The sequence below is a fragment of the Neolamprologus multifasciatus genome, chromosome 9 (assembly GCF_963576455.1).
Source record: "Neolamprologus multifasciatus chromosome 9, fNeoMul1.2, whole genome shotgun sequence".
Taxonomy (NCBI): domain Eukaryota; kingdom Metazoa; phylum Chordata; class Actinopteri; order Cichliformes; family Cichlidae; genus Neolamprologus; species Neolamprologus multifasciatus.
The window spans coordinates 26,868,504-26,888,549 of NC_140447.1; the positions used below are offsets into that span (position 1 = coordinate 26,868,504).

Consider the following 20,046-nt stretch of genomic DNA (forward strand, 5'->3'; position numbering starts at 1 on the left):
GTGCTAGAAATAGCAGCAAAAAACTTTCATATGATTTAGAAACATATGAATGAGAAAGTTAAAAAAAAGTAAATTATCTTGTTTTAATTAGGAAGCTATTTCCTATCCCATATTTCAATAACTTTCTTAATATATGTTAAATGCATTGAAAAGGATGTTGTCTTGTAAAAACATGACCAAACCCCACTGTCTCAGTTTTCTAGTTTTCTGCAGGTTCAAGTTTCAGCATGGCAAATAGCCCTAACCTTTCTCTGCTTGCTTCTTTATGGGGATGTCACTCTGAGCAGCACCCATTTACCCTTGCAGGTTGTTTTGTATTCTACACATGGTAATGAATATATTGATTTACATTTAAGGCCACAGCCAGAAGTTGCAGAAGACGATGACAATATTTCTGCAGGCAGTAAGCTGAGGAGATTAAAAATGGAACCTAGAGAGTACAGATAAGCATGAGAGCTGGTTAAAAATGCCAGTGAGTCATGTTTCGGTACACTTAGTTTATCCTGACCACATTACAAATATATCAATAATTCTTGATTTTTGAAGGGGGATAAAACAATTTGTTGTTTAAGTAGGCGACCTCTTGTGGTTGTGTGAGTAATAAATGAATGTTTGGAATCTTTGGAAAGGGCATTGGGCCTATCGCACAGATTTTTGGATTCTATCATGTGGCTAAATAACCAAGTAGCCAAGTGAAAAGAAACAGCTGCTGAAAACAAAAGTAAAACGTACTCTGACTTTATTACGTTCACATGTTCAAATGCTTATTCGTGGAAATATCTAATTAGAGAAACACATATTACCTTAATTCATTTAGGCACGTAGGTGAGGCTCAAACTGGGCATCAGAATAGGGAACAAAGGGGATTAAAGTGACTTTGAACGTGGTGTGGTTGTTGGTGCCAGATGCCAGAGGAGAATGGCCAGAGTGCTTAGAGCTGATAGGACGGCAACATTAACACAGATAACCACTCGTTATAACCAGAGATGGGCAATAACGCGTTAAAAGTAATGCGTTACTGTAATCCAATTACTTTTTTTTCAAGTAACGAGTAAAGTAAGAGATTATTATTGCATAAAAAGATTAGTAAAGATAATTAGATTGCTGTTAATTTCCCGTAAGCACGCTCTGTTGCTGCGTTACTAAACCATGATTTTGTTTGTGAGAGTGTCTCATGACAATGACGTACGAGCGTTCGAGGTCAGTGGCAGCAACAGACGTGTGCAGATCAACAATGGATGGTTTAAAGCTTGGAAGTACTGGCATTACCTTGAGCTGTACACTCTACATGGGAAGAAAACGTCTTTCCACAGCGAAAAAGTAAACTTCAAATGGGAGCAAGCACCCCCGGATCCCCCCACTGAGATGACCTCTGTGGCACCGGGCAAACTTCCACTGGCCCCACTCCTGCTAAATGGGGAAATAGACTGAAGAGCGACAGGACTTGACAGGAAGACTCAGTGCCACTGAGTCTTTGATTTTATTCATTTTTTGCTGTATTTTGCTTGCATCTATTTGAAAGAGCGAGTGTAAACACACAAAAAAAATTATTGAATATGCAGAAAATAGGTTGAAATGTTAAACAAATGTATTCAAGTCAAAGAATGTTGTGTATAATTACATTTTTTTGCTTGATGCATAAAGTTAAAAGATTAAAACTAATAAAACAATTTTTAAAAAGAGACTTTTTCATTTGATTGAATTTTATATGATCGATTATGCAGAAAAAATAGAATCGGGCTGAAAGAGCTTTGCTTTATAATGTATTCAGGTTGTAGATCATGTCTTTAAAAAGTAACTAAGTAACAAAGTAACAACTTACTTTCTTAAATAAGTGATCAGTAAAGTAACTGGATTATTTTCTTGGAGAAGTAAACAGTAATTAGTAACTAATTACTATTTTCAAGTAACTTGACCAACACTGGTTATAACTAAGGTATACAGAAAGGCATCTGATAGCACAGCACAGTGAATTTTGGGCTACAGGAACAGAAGATCACACCTGATGCACTCCTGTCAGCTAACAACAGGAGGCTACAGTTTACATCAGCTCACCAACACTGGAGACTAACAAGACTGGAAAAAAGCATGCTGTGGTTTGATGAGTCGCTCTTTCTGTTATAAAACTTAGATTGTAGGTTCATAATTTGGCATCAGCAACAGGAAATCATGGATTTATCCTGCCTTATGTCAGACGTTCAGGCTGGAGGCAGTAATGCAATACAATTATGTTGCTTATGTTACTTTGGCCCCTTAGTACCAAATCATTGTTTCAGTGCCACAGCCTTCCTGACTATTGTTGCTGACCATGTCCCTTCAATACCACACTGTACCCACCTTCTGATAGCTGATTTCAGCAGAAATGGCCTCCACAGTCACCCTTGTGATTTGGTGGAAAGGAAAATTCCCATCATGGATGTGCAGCTGACAGATTTGTAGCAACTGTGTGATGCTATCATGTCAATATGGACATAAATCTCTGAGAAATGTTCCCAGCACCTGGATGAATCTATGAGATAAAAAATTAAGGAAGTTTTGAAGGCAAAACCCAGTCCTATAAAAGTGTACCTAACAAAGTGGCTGGTGTCTGAATGTATGGAGCAGTATGAATTTGAATTTGCTGATTAATCTACAGCCTGAAGCAAATCACATGCTATAAGAAAAAAAAACATTAATATGACAAACACCTAAGTGCTATTTTAAAATAGATTAAAAAAAATAATAAAATCATTGTGTTGAAAAAAAAAAAAGGTCCCAGGATCAAATTTGTTCTCAACAAAACAGTGGCAAAAGCTCATTTTAGGAGCTTTATGATATGAATTTTTCAAGGTCACTGTAATAAAATTATGTAAATTCTGGTTTATGGTAAATTTGCTTTAATGCAGGCCAGCTTCACCGTGGTCAAAATATGCTCAGGAAGGCAATAGCTCAATATAAATAATATAGCTATAGTGAATGCCATATTTAATGCATGATATGAATACATTTGAAAGTAGACTCATATGAGCTTATCACATGCTGACTGAAAATTGTAATATCTTTGACTCTCTCTCCACATTTCCTCCATCATCCAGACTGAGTCTTGCTAAAATGATTGTCCATGTCGTTTTTAAACTTATTTGACCAATTACTTCAAATTTCGCTCAGATACTGTGAAGTTTCACAGCATGGGGCATTTTTATTGTTGCTCTCTGATAAAATAAATGTCCATCTGTATTGCAATATGAGAACAAAGGGAAGAAAATGGGAAGTCTAGTTTCAAATTACATCTGAAAGAACTCTAAAAACTTATGTGCTACATATTTTGCCGACATGTTGCTTGTGGGTTCAGAATTGTTGAAGGCTAGCAGGAGTTTTTAGAGTGTGTGAGTTTCTTTTTTTTTTCAAAATTCACTTTTTTACACTTTTATGTGCTGCTTTACTGTGTGATTAGGTTTTCAAAGTGGTTCTGAGTACATGTTACAAAGTCTATATTTAATGTGCAAGGAAAAGAATCATAAATCTAAAAAGCACTCATCAGTTTTCTCCAATGGCAGTCTAAATCACTCAGAGGATGAAAAAGCTGACACTTTCCTCTTCTCGGCTGCAGAATGGAAGTTATCTCGCTTTAGATTCGTCTGACTTTTGCCTCATTTATCAAGCTTTGAGTTCTGCTCTAAGACTGTGGGCAAAGGAGATATCCAGCTGTTCTCACTCACTGTACAATTTTTGCTTTTCTTCGGAAGCCATAGGTTTGGGTACGCGCGCAATCCAATGTATATCTAGATGAGAAACAAATCCATTGTTTTTAAGTGATGACTCACTCTTTTAATACAATTAAAATTAGTTTCCTAAAGTAATTCAAGAGTTAAGAACCGAGATAAGGTAATAATAATAAGGTAATCACAGAATGAGGTTATTACATGCTAATTACAAGCATAGCTTTTATTTTTGTTCTTTTTGTTTTATTGTTGAGTTATTTTAAGACTTATTGCATCATTTTCTGATTTAGAGTGCAATGCAAAGCATATGAAACGATACTGTGGTTATACAATATCTGCTGAAGCAAATAGGAATAAACGGGTACATTTCATAATGCGTAACTGTTTCCTAGTTCATGTAAGGCTTGCTCCTTAGATATCCATCCTTAATCCATATTCAGAGCTGCTCTCTATTGATTGAGTGTGTTGCAGATAAGAGGGGATGCTGAATTGCACAGAGATAATACTTTCTATGGATCACAGGAATGCAAATCAAAACAGATACCCATGCAAATATGCGCCAAAGTCATCTTAAAGCGAAAGTATTTTATTTATTCAAATTCATTATTTCTTATTTCAAGCGGGTATCCATGTGATTAGCATTTGGAGCTCATTTTTCTTCTGATATACAGAGCATATGAGCCCTTTTAGAAAATAATTAATGGCCTAATGTTGTTTTTTTCTTTCAGGGTCCAATTACAGACTTTCTTTGTCCCCAAAATACATAATCACAGAGTGTGGTGCAAAGACCCAAAGTCCTTTATCACCTCTGTACTGTGTAACAATAAGGAAGCTGCTTGATTACAACAAAAAAAATTGACTTTCATTTCCTCAAGAAAAATCTTATTGAGCAAAGCCTGGTTGCTTGTTCTGGCCTGTGCTCTTAAACAAATTACAATAATTAATTTTATAAATACATCAAAAAGTTAAATTAGAAAAAAACATGAATTAGGGTTACAATTAAAAGAACTAAGCAGAAATTATTATTGAAAGTAAAATCTTAACAATTTGCTAACCATGCTCTGTACGTACTTAGCTATTTTTCATTCCCACAGTTTTTTTTTTTGCCATTTCAGTCCCCAAAACTCACTAAAATCTGTATAGAACCAACTATTGATGTAACAGTTGTGAGTTTATATGACTATGTGACTACAAAACTCAAAACTTTATAATGTCAGTCAGGACATGATTTGATTGGGTACAGTGTAATGTGTACAGATTATATCAAAAATAATCAGTAGGGCAATCTGCCAATATTATAGGGACATTGTAACTATACAGTGACACAAAACATTGTTGGTTCTTTATTTGCTGCCAAAATAGCTTTGACCCTGCCAACGTGTGGACTCTGCATGACCTCTGAAGGTCTGTGGTATCTGGCATGTTAACAACAGATCCTGTAAATGGTAAATGGTATGCACCCTTCGTAACCTCAACAATTGCCAAAGTGTTTCTTATTCACTGATTTAAACACACACTCACATAGAAATGGAAGCGCAATTGCCAAGTAATGCACCACTATTCAGTGCTCCTTGTGTCCGGCATCTTGCTGAAGGAAATTTTTACATGCTGGGGGGACAGTGAACAAATCTATAGCCATGTGATCATAGCAGAAGGTGAGCTTAACACCTAAACCACAGCCATGCTGTACAGTAAAGTCCAAGTCAGAGCCTTCACAGATAAAAAAAATGTTTCAGAACACCACCAAAAATACTGACAATAAACATGGGAGACGTAATAATAAACATTCACTTCTCGTAACTTTGTGTCGTTTATGAATATAAATAACTGGAGATCCCTTTTAAACATTTAGATATATCTGTATCACAATTTTCTGAAGTGCCCTAAATGTGTTACCACATTCTTTTAATAGCGTATTTAAAGCCCTCAGGCTCTGACAATATCAGAGCTGGAGCCACAAGAAACACCATGCTGATTCATGTATTAATGTGCTCTGAGATAACAAAGAAGAAATTGCTCTTAGTCACACATTTTTTGTCAACTTGTGACATGACAAATATTAAAATGCACAATAGAATGAATAATAAATTGAATAAAAAGACTCGGTGGTGGTTGCTCAATCACGATTGACTGGGCTAGTTACCATCTGTCAGTGATGTTCTTGTACCCTTGGTGTTGGAATGAATGTTTAACAGTAATTAGTAATTTGATAGATTTACCACAGACTCACCTGCATATAATGACTTCAAGGATGAGTATGATTTCAAGAGGTGGAGAAAAATAATAATATCATGTAATGCATAACTTTGCGCCCCCTCTGTCTTCTTTATCTAGAGACCTGAAAATGATTTCAGCTTGTCATCTTACTCATTTCCTGATTTCTGGAGGACAGAGACGGTGTACTGGTGGAGGTGGTGTTTGCTTTTCTAAGTAGTTTACCTGTAATGTGGACATGAGGACTCTGTTTCTTTGTATTTATGAGTTATTGAAGAAATGTGATCAAACTTTGTGCCTTTGCACATTTGTGGGTGTGACAAAATGATCTGTACACACTGACACTGTGCAGATTCGTAAGTTTAATGAAAAGGAAACGTTTTGTGTAATTTTCCACTCATCTTTCAGCGATCGTGAAACAAAGGATTTCACTGTAACAAGATAAAGAACAGATGATACAGATGTGCCACATTTCCTATAACTGACATCACTTATTATTATACTCCAAATAAAATATATTTAATCACTACAACAATGCTAACTGGAGTCCTCTCGCCTCCTCGCCCTTTCTGCTTGCAGATGGAGCGGATGGAGTAAGGCTCTAGTTGGAAAAGGAGATGAGGAAAGAACTGAGAAATAATAAGAGGGTTGTATTCATCCAACTCCCATTCCCCAACCCATTACGGCAAAAATAGACAGCACACACTACCTCTGGTAAACTGTGACAGAGTAGCTCAGTTCTGTAACTGAAAAAAAATTCCACCTACTGTGTCGTCCTTCATCAGGTACATCCACAGCACAGAATTTGTGAGTAATACTGTGAACCAATCCCTAAATAATAGTATAAGAAACAATATAACAACTTATAGTATCTGAATATTTCTAATATACATACTTAAAATCTAAAAGTAAATATTAGTGACCTTTCAATCTAGTAATCAAAAGAAAGACAAACTGCAATTTACTTAAGAGAAAACATTACAACCACTTAGCTGACAGACCAAGGATGATCAACAAGGGAGATCTGCTATAGTAACTACAGATAGGTGATATGGGATAAGATATTGGAAAGAGTTTGTTGAAGGTAGGTTAAGAAGAGAGGTGACGATCAGTGAGCAACATTATGGCTTCAAGCCGAGGAAGAGTAGAGATGCGATGTTTGCTTAGAGAATGCTGACAGAGAAGTATAGAGAAGGTCAGAGCCAGCGCCACTGTGTCTTTGTACTTCTAGAAAAAGAATAATAGGATTCTATGGCACTGTATGAGGAAGTCAGGAGTGGCGGGAATGTATGTGAGGGTGATAGAAAAGATGTATGCAGCAGTGAAGTTTGCTGTAGGAGTTCCAGATGGGTTTAAGGTCGAGATAGGTCAGGCAGGATGCTGTGGCTTGTGATGTCTGCAGACAACACTGTTATCTGTAGTATAGGGAGCACGTGGAAGAGAGCCTGTAGAGGTGGAGGTATGCTCTGGAGAGAAGAGGACAGGAAGTCAGGAGACGCAAGACGGAGACAAAAGATGGAAAGAAGACACTACTGGCAGTGTGCAGAGGGCGACTGTCAGAGGTTGTTTTTGACAGAATGATAGCAGCAAGAGTAAAAAGAATGGTTTAGTAGTGACACTTGCTACGATCGATGGATATGGCAGTGGCACTGGCAAAAGGACAGGACGCTGAACAGGAATTGGCAAAGTTGTAACTGAGATGAATACATCAGTTTGAGAGGCAAAGGTTGAGATTATGTGGAGATGTGTAGAGAAGGTTAGTAGATCCAGTGTATGTAACGAAAGTGACACAATATAATATACATACAACATACAGTCTGTTTTCATCTTTAGTAATACAGCTATAAACACGCCTGTTTAGCATTTCGAAAAAAAGTGCTTATCAACATTAAGTTAGTTAGATAAATGCAAAGTTCTCTCGCTATACAGTTAAATTGAATGATGTAAAATCAATTACCCATTAGCAATCAGAGCCATGTGCTGCAAGAGGCCAACTTGCTACAGTTTACTTCTAGTGCAATAAACATGGATAAATCAGAATGATGTACATTAAGTGCGATGGACTCTTGCCCCTGAGCAACAGTGTTGTGTTTCAAAGGGAGGGCTCAGAGGTAAGACACAGTCCTCTTTTACTGCCAACACTGGGGCAAACTGAGTGAGCAGACACCGCTGGTATCTGGTATCTCTCAGATATTCAAGTTAAAACGGGAACAGCAGCATATTGATCAGAGTTTAGATAGATAGTTAGCTATCACAGTTACCCACAGCCAGAAAGCTTGTTTACTCTTGTGTTTGTTATTCCATTTAATAAGGAATGAGGGATTTCTGGTGTCTACATCTATTTACTCATTAATCACAGTGTTAATACATTACAACAAAGCTTTGAAGGAAACTAACCGTGGCTCAGTGCACTTGGCAGTTGCAAATTGCAGACAGACGACTGCAGGGAGAGAACGCTTGGTCTTCTGTTTTCTGGTTGGTTGACCTCTATTCCCAGCCCCACCACCCACTCTGCTCTCTTACATCTCAGCTACAAGTGTGAGTTTTGTAACACATTTACTGTACGAAGTGTTGCAAAAGTCAAAATATGTGACTTTGTGACTCATGAAGGGGTATTTGAGGAGTCGTGTTCACTTATTTGAGATGGTTTAATCACAGAGTTGTGATTGTAAGTAGCAGAAATATATAAATGAGTAAAATTTAAATGTTTCAATTTCAGTATATTTACTTTTTGTTTTCCTGTAACTGAATTTACAATTAAAAAAGTGTGTGAAACAAGCCAAAATGTCAAAATACAGGTTCTAACATCTACACACTCTTGTAATTGGCAACATATTTACTTAACAAAAATATTAACTCAAAAAATGATAAAAGTGCATTTTAAAATTTTCAGATGTATTGAATCCGTTTGCATAACTATTTGGTTGTGAGGTTATATGTGCATGAATATTAAAAGAGGTTAATGATCAGTGATCTCTCTCCGGTTGAAAAAAAGGTAAATTAATGAATTAAACACATTTGTTCCTTTAATATTATATTTTGGGTGTTTGTGTTTTCTGTTTGTTCGCTTGCTTGCTTTTTAAGTGTTTTGCGATATATTAGCCATGGGCTGCTATTACTAAATTATGAACTTGAATCCTGCGCGATGCTGCTTCAAAGTAAACGTAGCCTCACTCTGGGAGCCCTACCAACTCATCAGTTTTAGGCATTTTTTTTAACCTTAATCAAAATGTATATGGTCTTACCTGTCTAATATAAATTGGTGGAAAGATAAGCAAACCCACTAATGCAACACACTCATCACTCAAATCACCCACTGGGCTTCTGAGCTGTCAATTTACTCTATTCCAGCAAGCATGCTTTGAATACTCAAGCCAACAGTGGACGGAGCCAGTTCATTAATTGATCTTTAGTATTCCCTCATGAGTGCAAAGGCTCAATAAAAACGTCTTTTGTGCTGCCTCTGTTGAGAATTTTCTTACATATCCCATAATCTCTGCGTAGAATGCAATGCTTGTTCATCTCTGCTTAGTGGGTACAAAAACTGTGCTCAATGGGTGGTCCTAATGAGAAGGAAATTGGTCTGTGTATGTGAAAACAAATTGGTACCTTCTGCTGTTTCAATTGATCTAGACATTGCATTAACGTACCTCAGGCCAAATACTTGTTTTCCGTTCACAGCCAAATTGAACCTTCCATAATTATAGTTTACCCTTGAGTAAGAACATCACCTAAAAGGAGATTCTTGTTTTCAGGATGGGCTGGCTGCAGCTTCCATTATATTGCTAAGAATGTTCTTCTTGGGCTCTGTTGAATGCTGGGAAGTGTTGTGTTTGTCAGGACACCCCTGTGCCTTGATCTCCTCTGTCCATTTGAAAAAGAAATCTGGAAGCCTGCAGACCTTGAAGTCAACTTCTTTTTACTAGTTATTATTATTTTTACTCAACTATGCTTTGACAACAAACTCCCTGTCAGTAATGAGTTCCTGTACTCTCTAGCACTGGCTCAAAAAATGAGGGAGATCTGCCTTTGTTGTGGAAAACCCGTCAAACTGCAAGATCTACTGCAGTTCCCTGAGCAAAGAGAGTAGGGTGGATGTGAAAGACATTGATGACCACTGTTCCAACATGACAGAAAGTGAGATATTGAACATTCCCCTTAACATTAAGCTCATATATGTTTATATAAAGAATAATATAGTATGTGTGTAAAGTGTTACAGTTCCAGCATATAAAAACAAAAGAAGTTTCACTTTTAAAGTGCAAGTTGTTTGTTTTTTTCATTTAGACTAACAGTATGAACATGAAATAAAGGTGTTGTATATGAAGCAATGCAAACCCTTTCACTAGATTTATCAGTAAGTAATCAGTAAGCACAATCTTGGAAAAAATAAACAATAATAGTATTTTTCTTTAATCTAAAAAAAAGAAATGCAGTCTGAACTTTTTGAAGCCTCTGTAAAGTCTATATCATTTATGCAAAGAAAGAAAGAAAGAAAAATAAAGGTCCCAAAATCAAACCCTGGGGGACACAAATAATTATGTATATCTGATGCTGGACACATTAACTTAAATCAGGCTATATTTGGCTGACTTAATACAAACTTAGTGGTCAAATGCCATAAATAGCACCCCCCCCCCCCCCTCCCCAAAAAAAGAAAAAGAAAAAAGAAAAAAGAAAAACTAAAGACAAAAAAACAAAAACAAAACTGTGCTCTCTCTCCAAGTAACCAATGAGAAATTTGTCACAAAAGTTGGAAACAATGGCACTTAGACAGTTCTAAATCCAGACTAAAATCATGGTATAAATGCTACTATTACTACTACTACTCCAAACCCATCCACATCACAGATTTAAATAGTTGATGGGGTTGTGCCCATTTATAGTGGCTCTCTTAATCTGACATTAATAAGGAGTTTAAGGGTCGTCCTTTTATTAAATATTTGGAACTTTGCACTGTGCTTACTAAAATTAAGGACAGTGGGATAGATACAGTAATTATTATTGACTGATTAGAGTAAAATCAAACAAATTTAACAAGATATTGACTAACATAAACATTACTGTGGTTGAAAGAACTGTATAAAAGTTGTGGTTGTCTTGAGTAAGAAGCTGTCTTTGAAATTATCCATGGGCACATACTTTATATGATAGCATTAACTGTTGTGGAAATGTTCTATAAAAATAGGTTTTAACAAACATCACACAAACTGCTCATTTTTTTTAATTGTAGAAATGTAATTTATCTGCTACTGTATTCACTGCCAGCCTTTGACAAGACTTTTTTCTACCAAGGCTATTTCATGCAAGAAATGATTAATGGCAGACTTAATTCATTGGTACATCAAACTGGGAGACAGAAAGATACTCGTATCTCTCTATAAATGATTCTTATCTCAGCTGTAACACCACTTTTTTTTTCTTTTCAAAGCTGGACACAAGCACAATTGTACCGTACAACACTGATCAAAACAAGAACAAGCCGACAAAGCTGGTTCAGATGGGATGAGATTGTGTTCAACAGAATTACGTTTTTTTTTTTTTTTTTTTGAGAACTAGTTAAAAATGAAAAAAGCCAAGCTCAAAACTGGACTGAAGTGTCCGTGTGGCAAAAACAAATCGATAGACGGAGCAGATGAATCCAATACTGGCTCATCAGATGAATCCTCTGGGATAGCTGAGCGCTCCCCAACACTGCCCACCCATTACAACTCAATCCCTACAAAATCCCAACACCCAACACAAAGCTGCACATCTTAAAGGGAACCGAGTCACACACAAAGGTTCACCACTGAAACACATCCTGCAATACAAATATCGAAAACTAAATATTGAGGTTGTGTGTCATGTTGTGCTTAATATCATGTTTGGGTGTCAAATATCAGGTTTAATGATAATAGAAGGAATTGTGGATTCAGTGATTTAGTTTATTTGTTAAGCACTTATTAAGCTTTAAACCCAGAGTAAATGTTAAAATAAGGGAATGACAATAAACAGTACTCCTGTCTGACACTTTTCTTTGGACTCTGTTAGTTTTGAACTCTGTTTACAACCTAACTAAAAGCTTATTTATACAAGTCTACCTCCAGCATCTTGCATTACATTTACTCGACTTTCTGTACTGAAAAAATACGAAATGAGATGTGATGAGAAAAGTTTGGGGAACAGGCTCATAAAATTAGCGTATTTCCAAGCGCACAAAGAGATGATCTCTTTATGCACCATTGGGATGCTTTCAACTTCTGTGCTATTCATCTTGTTCTGTCCCATTTCTTTCTAGCCTCTGCGATGTGTACTGGAGTTCCTCCGGTGTGTCAGGATAGTGGTTTTTCACCTTTTGCTTTTTATTTTGGGAAAGTACATGAAGTTGTAGACAGATGAATGCAATGAGTATGGCAACTGCTGAGTGAAGATTGTTTTTGCGTGATCAAAAGAAGAAGAAAAAGTCTGCATTTAAAAAATATGCTGTTGGTTAGCATGCAACACAGTTTGCGTCGTTTCCACAGGCTGTTCTGCCTCTGACGTCTTAGAACATCACAACAGAATTACACACTCTGCCTGGAGGAGTACAGGCAGAAGTACAACCTTGCAATAGTTAAAAAAAAATAAAAAAGAATGAATGCTGGTGTTTCTACTCTCAATTGACGTGCTATCATTGGTTTTGAAGTCTGTGGACTAATAGATAAAAAACTTAATGGGTTTTAGTCAGCCATCCAACGCTCATCACCAGCAATGATCCTACATAGCAGATGTGAGTCAGTTGTTCATCTTTGTTCACATTTGAGAGCCATGGTGATCTCAGAGAGTGCATAGCACAAGTGGTTAGAATAAAGCTTTAAGGAGGTAATCTAAAAAAATCCAGCCACAATACAAGAGTTACAGAGGTGCATGAGAAGAGCAAAGTACTTTGAAGATAAGCTGACTAAATATTAACTGATAATTTATGGCAAAGGGGTGGGATTAAATAAGTGTTTACTTCTTCCCACTCCATTTCAACATGTAAATTAATCGGAACGTTTTTTTTTATGTAATTTGTATAGTATTTTTTTTCTTTCTTATTTTCTTTTCTAAATGTACTTGTATATTGTTCACATGTTGAAATAAATTACCAATCAATCAATAATAATTGGCCAAATTTAAACTAGTAAGGTTTTTGATTTTCACTGGCCCATTAATAGAACCCTCTATCTCCTACCTAGATAGCCACCAATCAATCATCCAGATGCTGTCACGCCCCACTTTGAAGCTGTAAGCTTAGCTTTTTGGTTGTCGCCATCATTGTTTTCTGAAACTGGGCTGGATGAGCTAAGGTAGAAGCTAAGGACTCGTCAAGCTTAAATGACAGACAATGGCCCATTCTATTATCTATTATACTGACTGATTTAAAACTGACATTCATACTGTGTGAAAGACAACTTCAAATTGGCAGCTGACTGGCTTAAACAACCTGTGCTGTCCAAATGTAGTCCAATCGTCGTATTGTCTTTGTGAAGGCTTCTAGAGGAAATATTACATATTTACATACAACAATCAATGATTTAGCTAGTAATCTAGTAAATAGTTAACATGAGTAAAAAAGTACCTTAGACTTATAGCTCTATTAACTCATTCAGCTTGTTTTCATTGATGTTAAAACGTCTCACCCAGAGTTTTACACTCACAAAAATATGGTAAAAATAAAACTAGCTAACTAAAATCAGTAAAAGGCTGCCTTGATTGGTGAGCTATCATCAAGCCGTGTTATCATCACAACAGTTGCAACTATAAACCAGGAAAGTGTTTGGTCATTTTCCGACAGATTCCTATACAGTACTTGTTTTTGCATCTCGAGGAGTCCCATCCTGTTGGCCATAAGAAAAGATTAAGTTTAAGGTGCACCCGCATTGGTTGTAATTTTATAAAGCCTGGGGATATGTCCGTGTTTCCATGGTCATACCCACACTGAATAAATAAATAAAAGCAACTTAATCTTGTGTTTGCATGTGTGGGAAAATAAATTGCACCATTCACTGATACTGAGCATGTTTATAATTTATTTGTTATGTTTTTTTAGTTCACTATGAGCGAACAGGGATGGAATAGCATGACAAAATGCATTAGCTGTTTGTATTATTAGTACAGAAGGCTGTTCTGCTTCAGCAAAGCTTGTTTGCTTGGTCATTTCTGATTTGCTTTCTTGGCTATGCTAAATGAATTACAGAGGATGTTTGTGGGCACATCTTTCATTGTAACATGCGGTTATAGACCAGCGCACACAGGAAATCTAATTTTTACATGATTTTCCTGTATTTAAATGGCCATGATTATTTTCAGTTTTCTGGGTATTGACTCTTTAGGAATGTAGAGAGTAGAAAACTACAAACAGTAACATTGCAGCAAGCAGATTAAAGGTAAATGTTAAACTATCCCGGGTACCAGAATACAGCTGCATATTTTTATGCCCTTGGCATCATACATTTTTGCTTATGAAAATGTTAAAATTGATTTAGTGCTTTTAGACCTAGAGTGACAAACTTTATGACTTAATATCAACATTTCCACACTCATGTCTCATTTACTTGCAATTATATGATAAATGCATTTAATTAAACACTGCTGTAGCATTTAAGCTGTAAAATACAGCTAGAAAGCAGACAGACACTGACACTGGGGCATTCTCATAACAGAATAATCAAGGGAATAACTTTTAGCTGCCATGGCACTAAAAGCCATTATGTAGTTCTATGAGAAGCAGGGGCATTGATTCAAATTGTTTTGCTTGGTGCTAATAAATGGGCTGTCATATGTAATGATGCAGAATAAAACATGGTCTCATTCACACCATAGCCAGGGACATAGACGGGCCCACGGAGTGGATGTTGCTCAGCTCAAACCAAGGCCAAGCCCTCCATCCAACCTTGTACTTCCCACTGTATTGTTAAACTAACACCTCCTACTTTCATCTGACACTCTTACCCAGATCAACTTACACAGTAGTGCAGGTAGGGAATGGTTATTTCCTAAAGGACGCCATGACATTGCAAGTTGGCTGTTTCAAAGATTGAACCTGTGACCATCTGGTTACAGGACGATCTCAGGAAACACAAGGCCAACACGCCTGCTGTTAGGTAATGAAGGATTAGACAGATTCAGCCGTGAACATGACCAATAGTTCCGTTGATCAGTTGTGCAGAGTGGCTCTCTGTCATAGGGGGGTGGGGGGGGGGCACCCTTATCTAGAAGAACTGTACAAAATAGTGCAAGGACATTAGCTGCATTGCAAAGAATACTAGTATATGACATGTAGTGCAGTCTCAAATGTCACCTAAAAGCAGATTCACTTCTGTAATAAAAATTAAAGAAACAAAACAAAAAAAGCTTCACACATGAATCAATGTAGAAATACAGACCTAATTTTCTTCCATATATTTGTTTCCCAATCTTTGTCTAAATGTAAATAATTAAATAAAGTAAGATGTCTTATTTTACTGTGACAGTTTATACAACTACTGTGGTTTAAGTCACTTTTACATTATTTTCCTTAGATTGTTTTGATGTTTAGTGGACATGATGCACAAAGCTCACTTGCTTGAACAGATATGTTCTTACGTTGCAACACAGTCATGTTGTGCATAGTTCAATTAAAATGTTGTTCATCGTAGACCTCGAAAAATCATTTGTTTGTTTTTTTCAATAATGTTGTGTCCACACATACCACATAAAAAAAAACAAGCAATTGTATTCCAAAGAGTTATTAGTTGAAAACTTGCTATATCTCAGCATAGTATGCAGTGTTTCCTTTAAAAAGATTGAGGAAACTGAACAAGCAAAGGATGAAAGAAAAAGTGTCAGGCCTAAAAAATATAGATCTACAGACAATTGACAGTATCTAAATGTTAACTCTTTTAAAGAAATAAGAAATTTCAGCAAAGATCTTACAAAGGACCCAGGACAACATCAACCATCTACACCCTGACAAGCATCAATAGAAATGTTCTCAATGGAAGAGTGGCTGTCAAGGCACATGTCAAGGTAGATAAGACTGAGCTATGCCAAATTAGACAAGAACCGGACGAAAAATCAATGACAACAAATCAAAACCCAATTTAAAAACTTTGGTTCAAATTCTCGTCAGACAAGGTCAGCAGAGAGGTACAACAGTGAGTTTCTATCTGTAAAAACAAGTTGGCAGCTTTGTCTTGTGTTTTTGTGGGTGCAATTCAGCAATTATGAACACAGAAGTGAGCTGAGAAACTGTGATCTATCATGCAATTCTATATAGAAAGAGTCTCTTTTGCAAAACCTGCATGGTTCAGTGTGGAAGTGATCCCAAACATGGTACCCATGGAATTAAAGTACACCTGGACACACATTAGCCTTGAATTGACCTCCCCACAGCTCAGAGCAAAAGTGTCCTTCAAGAAGCCTGGAAAACTATTCCTAAAGACTACTTAAAAACATTACAAGAAGGCCTGGATAAGAGAGTTCAAACTGTGTTGAAGAATACATGTGGTCATACCACATAGTGCCTTTCAAGCTTGTTAAATTTTATGAGATCTGCATTTCTGCATCTACTGTATTTCAATGTTTGCAGTGTTTGCAGTAAATCTCTGCATCCATACCCCATGTTCCTAGCAAAATATAAAGAAATGAGGGTCAGCTTGAGACTTTTGGACAGTGCTGTTTCTCTTCAAACAAACAGCAGAAATTACAGGCGTGTATAAACATCTTTTTTTGGGATTGTTTTCATCTGTAATGATTTCATTTGTAGGAAGCTAATGAAAGTATGAAGTTAAAAAGCATTTCCGCTCATATTAAAAGTTTTTTCAGACCCTGTAAGAAATTACATTGCATGAGTTGACTTTGAAAGCCCTGTAGACAAAACAGAAAAACCCAAAGAGCCCTTATAGCAATTTAGGTCCAACTGTTTCAGTATTAGTGCTTATTAAACAATACTCCTTAAATTTTCTGAACAATTTCCAGTTTTTCATATGTTTCCTGGTTAGTGCTTAGTAGCAGTACACTCCACATTTGTCATATAAGCAGCAACAGGGCCAATGCAGGATGAGCCTTTGGGTGATAACAATGACGAATGCAGTGACTGAGCAAGAAAATCCACACAACACGGTTTAATGTATGGCTTTCTCACAAAGCTCTGCTTACCTGCACACATTTTTGGATAAGATCAGCACTCCTTCTCTGCACAAGTCCCCAGACCTAAATTGTGGGAGGTTATGTGAGAAACTGCCACGTTTGTTTGTCGCCGTGAGAATGGCATTCGTGGTTATTTCCCGTGCAGCATCAGCTTATAAATCGCACACAGATTAAGTGCCTTGTTATTGCAATCATGCTTTATTATTTTGGTTTTGTTAGTCTAATTTATTGATTGGACGAAAGTGTGCGTATTGAGGTGGCAAAGATGATCATTTCCTTTTAGGCTGGAAGAGGGGTGATTTTTCTGTTAGATGTATGTCATGTTGATAAGAGGGTGGCAGGTGTGGAGTGCATGAATAATCCATGAAGCAAAGATGTATATTCCGCTGCTTGAAGTTGAGATGCTATTATTCAACTTCAGTTATTTTGTCACAGAGTTGCAGATTTTTTTTTAAAAGGGATACAGTAGATGTTGTCTAGAAATGCATTTTTCTTTGAGTCATAATTCAGTATGCATCATACTTATCTAGATGCCATCGAGTAGCTATAAATCAAACAAGTTGCTTTTTGGCTTCGGTTTATATACAAAACAAGCATTACGATGATGTGGATCTCGTAATGAAGGGCCGCACCGAGATTAATCCTAAATCCAGCCCAGTTAGAACATCACATGTCGTTCTGAACGATGGACCCCTATTTTAACTTTCGCTCCCACCTATAAATTCTAGTTTATATTTCTTGTTTTATTCATTCTGTGCACTATCAGGCCATTAAAATTTTACCATGATGCTGACCTTTTTTATGTTGCCTTGTAAGTTTATCATTAGTATTTGTACTGTGGACTACAGTTAGATAAACTCGAGATTTATGAGTGGAGTACATGCTGCTATACGCCCTTTGCCAGAGAAAAATGTGCGAGGCTGAAAACAGCAGAGAGCTAGTGGGACTGGGATACGTTAAATGCTCCTCTCCCCGATTTAATTGAAGCCAAGCAAATTCACTGGGGACACAGACAATGTGGTTGTTTTTCTGACAAAGCTCTGCCCACAAATGATGACTCTATATTTGGCTCACTGCTATAAAGGATACAGGCCTCTGTCCTGCTCCGCATCACTATGGTTAAAAAGCGTGTAAACATAAATGCGTGTGATCTAATGCGGCAATAAAAGAAGAGGCCTGGACTCGTGTGATTAGAGACCTGACAGTGATTTACCAGTTGCTGTTGTTGTTGTTGCGCACAGCTAGCTAATGAGTCGTATGTAGTGATAACAGACACCTCGTCAGTGGGTGAGAACAGTCACATCTGATTTCAATGTTGTTATACCAAATGAATCACATGCCAGCTTATTATGTCTGACCTACACAATCATGCATGTGCTTTCTTCTGTTTTTCAAAACGCGTGTTTCATCCCGGCTCTCTTTAGCTTTGAAATCTACACAAATGAACCTGGAAAACAAATAGCCAGATAATAGTAGTTAGCAGAACTTTTCATCACTGTATTGACTTTACAGCAGGTGGTCGAAACACTAAGCAGCAGGTTCTGGGATTTAGCGAGAACTAACAACGAGAATGGAATCAACAAATTAAGATGAAAAGACTGAAGCTGTGCGTCGTTACTAATAAATATGGAGAATAATTGGACTTGGTTGTAACAGATTTGCAGAGGTATTGTTATTCCGCCAGCGTAAATCTGACATCTCCAGGCTGAGGCAACATATGTAGTGTAAGGTTTTCATGCATTCTTTGTATTATTTTTAATGTTTAGCATATCTCTTGACTTTTGTGTAAAATCGTCTTCCTTATCTCTTATGCTGAGATGTGAAGCACCTAGAAATCCACAAAGACTGTGGTTGTTCTCTGTAGTCTTTAAGTGGGAAGTGGGGTTTTCAGAATACTACAATACTAGAATACTAGAAACTTGATAACAATTCCCAGGAAATGACAAAAGAAAAAAAAAGAAATGACTAAAAAATGGCTTTTTTTCTGTTAGAAAAAACAATACAATTACATACAAATATACGTATGTATTTGTATATACAATATACAATACATACAATACAAATACATCAATAGCAACATTGTTTTTCAGATTTTAGTAACATAACTATAAGTCTAATTTTTTGCACTAAAGTTTTTAGTTTGTTTTAGGAAGTGCTGAGCTTCAGTGACTTGGTATCATATCTGGCTGCTGATCAAAGAGAGATGGTTGTGAGGTAGGCGGTCACCGTTTCTGTTTAGTTGCTGGCAACCATTTTTCTTTTTTCTTAAGTCTTCAATTAAGGAAAAAACATAACACTTTCTGGATACAAATAGCTGTGTTATCCTGTTAAATTAACACTTGTGTTAAGGTTACAGAGGGCCAGGACTGATAATGTTTGCTGCCTAGGTCGAAAACTAACCTTAACTTTTTTTTTAATTATTAGCCGTAGCTGCTTCCTTAATGACAACAGATGGTTTATGTGACTGTTGGGTGTCTGCTAATAGTTAAGCAGCTAACGTTAACGCACAATGTTATTTAAAACACGAGCTTTATTGACCTCTCGAAATGCCTCATGAAATGTTATTCAGTGTTGTGAACGTCAGCTGCTTGAGCTGATAGTGAGGAACACTGTGTGAAGTTGTGTGTCAGCTGTAGAAGGTCAAACACAGCAGTCTTGGTATTGATACTGTTCCAAATGAGTACTTACTCTAATAGTAATTTTGATATAAATAAGTATCCGAGTATTGTTTTTGTTTTGTTTTTTTGTGGACAACACAGGTGAATTGTTCCAAAATTATCTTTTATTTGGTGCATCGGAATTGAACTTTTTTTGTTGTCCTTTGATGATATTTCACAGAATAAAACCAGCAAACCTAGAGCCTACTTTAGCCTCACCAACAGCTTTGTTCGGCATGTCTTGCTAACACCAGGCTGGAACTCCTTTTACTTTCAGAACTGGCATAATTCTCCTTACCAAGATGCAAAAATCTAAAGGTGCATCGCTGGATGGAGATCTT

The 20,046-nt window shown here is 36.8% G+C and overlaps 1 long non-coding RNA gene across 1 annotated transcript in view; it reads right to left on the bottom strand.

Moving 5' to 3' along the window:
* The window catches only part of LOC146511691 (uncharacterized), a 206,650-nt gene that overhangs the window by 11,250 nt on the left and 175,354 nt on the right, over window positions 1–20,046 (bottom strand). The window lies entirely within an intron of this gene.